Raw genomic sequence first — 6000 nt, 5'->3', positions numbered from 1 at the left:
TCCGCCTGAGCTTCTCTGGTAATCCTTTTATCATGCCTTTAAGGGTCTTGTTAAATCTCTCCACAAGCCCATTGCATTGTGGATGATATGGGGTGGTAAACTTATAGTTTACTCCACATTCCTTCCACATTGCTTTTAGATAGCTGGACATAAAATTCGTCCCTCTATCTGATAGTACCTCCTTAGGAAAGCCCACTCTTGAGAAAACTGCAATGAGGGCTTTTGCCACCACAGGTGCTGTGGTGGTCCTTAGGGGAATAGCCTCTGGGTACCTGGTGGCATGATCCACTACCACCAGTATGAATCTGTTCCCAGATGCTGTTTGGGGGTCCATTGGACCCACAATATCAATTCCAACTCTCTCAAAGGGGACCCCCACCACAGGTAGTGGTATTAGGGGGGCCTTTGTTGTGCCACCTGACTTACCACTGGCTTGGCAAGTGACACAGGAGCGACAAAACTCCTTGACATCCTCTGACATGTGAGGCCAGTGAAAGTGTGGAACAAGCCTGTCCCACGTCTTGTTCTGGCCTAAGTGTCCTGCAAGGGGAATATCATGGGCCAAGGTAAGAAGGAACCCCCTAAACTGCAGAGGTATGACCAACCTCCTGGTCATGCCAGGCTTGGGGTCTCTAGCCTCTGAGTAAAGGAGTCCCTCATCCCAATACACAGTATGGGTACCTTTAGCATCCCCAGCAGCCTCAGCAGCAGCCTGCTGTCTGAGGGGTTCAAGGGAAGGGCAATCTAATTGAGCCTGCCTCAGGTCTGCCCTTGAGGGTCCCCCTGTCCCCAGAAACTCAACCTGGTCAGGTTCAAGTTCCTCTGAGACAGTCTCCTCTTGGACTGCAGAATCAGTTTCCTCTGAAACTTGATCCTCAACCTGGGGCAAGGTGGAAGGCTGGGCCTTTCCTCTCTTGCTCCTTCTCTTGGGTTGTGGCTGGTCTATTGTCTCAAGATCCACCACTGGTTCAGGAAGGCACTTCTTAGCCTGAGCCCTTGTCATGGCAAGGACATGCTCTGAAATCCCTAGCATTTCTGCATGAGTCCTGTACTCCACTTCTGACCATGCTGAGCTTTCAAGGTCATTGCCTGACAGTCTACTGGTAGGTCTGCACTCACCACAACTTTCTTTAGGCCATCAACCCCTCCCCAGGAGAAGTTCACAACTGCCACACTATGGGAGGTAGTGGAGTTGCTGGCGTTGGTTACTAGGTAGCTCTCTCCTAGTACAATCTGCCCAGGGTCCACATAGTCAGGTGTCACCATGGTGACACTGGCACATGTGTCCCTGTATGCTTGAGCCAGTTTCTCATTAATTAAGGGAGTCTGCCTGTATTTGCCCAGGTTAGTGGGGCTTACTGCAGTGGGCAACTCAATGTCCACATCATACAGGAGAACTGCCTGTGTAGGGACTCTGACTAGGCCAGATCCTACTTCAATACCCAGGGTCAACCCAGCTACACCCTTGGACTGTGTTCCACCACTGCTTACTGTACTTGGGGTTGCAGTTGCTTTAGGAGCTGTAGTGGTGGGAACTGGATTTGCCTTGGTGCACTCACTGCCCCAGTGTGAAACTGATTTGCAGGTATTACACCAAGGTGTCTTTGGACCTTTGTTCTTCTTCTTCTTGTTTCCATTTTGGGAACCACCCTCCTTACTATTAGTTTGGGGGCCTGAAGACTTCTGGTCTTTTTCTTTATCTTTCTGATTCTGATTACCACCCTTCTGGTCTGTTTTCTTCTGGTCACCACCTTGGTTCTGGGGTTTCTGCTTAATCCTTGTTCTGACCCATTTGTCTGCCTTCTTTCCCAATTCTTGGGGAGAGGTCAGATCAGAGTCAATAAGGTATTGATGCAACAGCTGGTTTGTACAGTTATTAAGGATCTGTTCTCTCATCATAAGATTGTATAATCCTGTATAGTCTGAAACTTTACTTCCCTGCAACCAACCCTCCAAAGCCTTAGTGGCACACTCCACAAAATCAGTCCAGTCTTGAGTCTGTGCTTTCTGGGTGTCTCTGAACAACAACCTGTATTGCTCAGTGGTTAGGCCATACCCTTCAATGAGAGCACTCTTCAAAACAGAGTAGTTTTTGGCATCCTCAGGTCTAACTGTGAGGAGCCTGTCCCTCCCTTTCTCAGAAAAGGAGTACCACAAAATTGCAGCCCACTGATTCTCAGGAACCTGCTGTACCATGCAGGCTCTCTCAAGAGCAGTCATCCATTTGTGGATGTCATCCCCTTCTTTAAAGGGGGGCACAATTTTGGTCAGGTTTCTATTATCATAGGCCCTGTCTTTTTCTCTTGGAAAATTGCTGCCACCAGTGACATCTAAGCCACTTAATTTCTGCTCTCTTGCCAAGGCAAGTCTAGCTTGAGCCAAGGCTACCTCCTCCCTCTCTATCTGGAGTTTGACAGCCCTCATTCTGGCCCTATGTTCTAGCTTTTGAGAAGCATTCATGCCTCTCTGTGATTCTCTGGAGGCACTAGAAAGATGAGAGTCCCCTGAGGGAGATCTCACTCTTCTGTTGCCTGGGAGAATAACATGTTGGGTTCTGGGGAGGTGCTGGCCCTCTCCATTCCCCAGTAGGTCCAAGTTGGCCTGGCTAAGCCTACCAACTGGAACCTGGCTACCCTGATCCTGTACTTCTAAGTCCTCAACATCTGAGTCCTCATCCAAGTCATCATCATCCTCCTCTTCAGGGGGATCAACTACAGGGGGGTTCCCTCCATTTCCTGTGTCTAGGGAAGCTGCTTTAGCCTTCTCTAAGTCATCCTGTTCTAGGATTTCTACCAGGATTAGGCAGGTGGGGCTTCTGCCCCTTTTTAACCCTCTTGCTTTGCACAAGGCAATCAAGTCTCTGCGGGTTAATTTGTCATATCCAAAAGTTGCCTGGGTAAGGTCAACTGTCACAGGAGTAGACCCTGAGGCTTTTCCTGTGTCAGACATGGTTACTAGTGAGGTGTAAGTGGTGCACTTACCTACACTAAGTGTTTTCCTACTGGACCTTGCTAGTGAGTTGTAGTCAGGGGTGTGCTACTCCCTTCAACCTACAACTACTAAGTTCAGTAGAACTTAATATGCTAAGCTTTTGATTTTATATGTACCTAGAGGTACTTGATGTGATCTTTCAATTTGATATAAAGATTGCAATGGTAAAACAACAGCAAGCTCAAATCCGCACCGCTGCTCACCAATGTGAGAAGTTGGCCTGGTAGGGGATGTTTCCAATTCTGGAACCACCTACTACCTGACCAAACAATCCCTTATGGTGTCTGGTTGTAAGTCAACCTTATTAGACAAGCTATCCTAGGGGTAGCATGGACTAAGCAGCCTAAAGGCTTAACTTAAGAGGTCGTGTTAAGCGAGCTGTTTTACCACATACAATCCTGTAATACCAAATGAAAGGACACCACACAAGTATATATTATACAAATATATGTGTTTATTACTAAAAACAATCCCCAGTATTCTTTATGAATAAAGGGGCACAAGCGTTAAATCAAAAGCACTGTTTAAACATACAAGTTGCACAATTATGGATGAGGGCGGGTGGCCACTCAAACCATATACTAAACAAGTGGTATAAGAGAGGCCACTCGAACAGTGGTTAGGCCTAGGGCCTAGGGAATCGCTGGGAGCAGTCAGGACAAGCAATGCTGAAGTCGGGAATGGCCCTCGGGATTCGGGAGATGTGCGGAAAGCGCACGCATGCACCAATGTTAACCAATGGTGCGTAAAAGTCAAAGAGTTAAAGTTTAAGGACACTTCCGCTGAACCTAGAGGAACAAAACTTAACACACAGACCCTAGAGGTGTGCACCAGTGTGGGAACACCGGCGGAGCAAAGTTACCTCACCCACAGGAAGTGGGTGCACAGGGTCGAAGTGGCGTCGGGTTTTGACACGCAGGCTCTTGGTTCTTGAAGCTGAAAGGGCTGCAGGCAGGGTGAAGACGAAGTGTCCGGTGGAGTCCAAGGGTGGACTCAAGTTGTAGAGTACCTGAAAGCAGAGGGGACAGAGTCTGGGTCACTCAGCAGTGACCAGGGTGGAACCAGGACGGAACCAGGCAATGTCGGGCGCAATCAGGTGGTCGTCGAGGAGCTTCTCTCCGCTGTCACGTGGGCTCTGGGGCATCTGCGACGTCCAGGAGCGGGTCACGATCTGTCCCACGCAGGCTCTCACCGTCGGTGCAGTCGGCTTCAAGTTTGGAGCAAACAAGCCTTGGTAAGAGCAATCCACGCAGGATCGGAAGATTGCTTCTCACTCGGACCAGGAAGGTCAGAGTCGGGGCTCCTTTTCAGGAGAGCTGGTGTGGATCTGGAGCAACCAGATTCACGAGTCTTCTTAGGTAGTTCGTCGGCACAGGGACCACAAGCCAGCTGGCAAGTGACCGGGCCAACGCGTTGAGCCAAATCGTGCCAAAGGGCCCCACGCAGCACTCGTCGAGTGTGGAGGGCTGAACTTCGGCTCAGGAGTAGCTCAGGATGGGGGCTTCTCAAACCCCGGTGCACAGCTTCGAGGGTCACTCGTGGGCTGCACGGTCAGCGTCTCGTGGTCACTTCAAGATGGCGTGCCCCACGCTTCCGGTCGCCTCCACGGGTCTCAGCTTTGCAGGGACTGTGGATCGGGCTGTTAGAAGCTGGGCAGGCTTGATCTCGTCGATCTCAGTCGCTCGAGTTCCAGCGGGAACTGCAACTAAGTAGACGTCGAGGGCTGGATGGTGCCTGCTGCTGCAGGGTGGTCACTCCTTGACCACAAGGGAGATTCTTCGGGCTTCCACGTTGAAATGGAGGGCGAAGGGTCCAGAATATCGTTTCAAATGTTTCTTCCAGGAAATCTGATGTGCATTGGCACTGCTCCCACTCTTATTCGAATCTGGTGGGCGTGATTACCTGCTAGGTCCCCTCCTATGGGTGGGACCCAGGAAGTGGGTGGATACACCCCCTTCCTTTGATCCAGGCCGCCCTGGCACGAGGGCTGGAGTGCCCCAGAACCGGTTTGGCCGGATTATGCAAGGGGCAGCCTTGTGCGCCCCAGGCAGTGTCTGGTTTCTTTCAAACCTCCCTGCTACAATACACTATCTCCTGTCTGGAGGGCGGTGACACCCTCCTGTGACAGGAAACCCTTTGTCCAGGACCCATTTGGTCGAGTTTCGGTCGACTGCAGGGGTCCAGACATTTGTCTGTGGCAGAGGCATCCATTTTGTGGATCTTAAGGCCTTTGGAGAAATCAACCGCATTAAAGGGAAGTAACATGTCTTACCCCTCTAGAGGGGTGGAATGCCATCCCCGTCGCCAGAACTGGCGAGGGGATGGTATTCCAAAGCGTATGACACCTTACACGACATGTTTTGATAAAGCCAAACCAGAGTTGCTAAATAACCGCGAGGATTATAAGGCACTTAATAGTATATGGTATGGCATTATCCTGAAACAGCTTAGGGATTTGTTCCCGACGGCTGCAGACAGGCTCAGCTCATGCTAGAGCTCCATCTCACATAAAACCATGCACCCAGCCTCCAGGATTGGTGAGGCCTGACTATAGGAGTGGCTCACAGGTTTACATGTGTCCAGATATAGGTTTAGACATAGGTATACTATATCTAAGCAAGGGGTGTGTACACCACCTTACCCCAGCTGAGTGATCAGCCAGTTGTGTCAATTTAAGAACCAGCCAGGGGTGGCAAAAGATATGCTGCAGCCCCTGGCAGGCCTTAGTGGCTCCTGTGCCCTGTGCACCTATAGTGCATTCTACAGGGGCTGACAAGGAGTTCATTTCCAATTGGTATGTGCCTATAGCACATGTGTCATTAATTTAGTGAGAGAACAGCAGGCTGGGGGTCTGATTAGCAGGCCCACAGCCTCAGTAGTCGAAAACCAGTGAAGCAAAAAGCAAAAATTTGGGGTGACCATAGGATAGCAGACCCTACTCTCCTACAGGAGGTGAGACCTGTCCAGAAGGGCAGAGTAGCTACGGCCTGTCCTGTGCTGGGGATAAAG

The sequence above is a fragment of the Lissotriton helveticus genome, chromosome 1_2 (assembly GCF_964261635.1).
Source record: "Lissotriton helveticus chromosome 1_2, aLisHel1.1, whole genome shotgun sequence".
NCBI lineage: Eukaryota > Metazoa > Chordata > Amphibia > Caudata > Salamandridae > Lissotriton > Lissotriton helveticus.
This window is presented reverse-complemented; position numbering follows the sequence as displayed.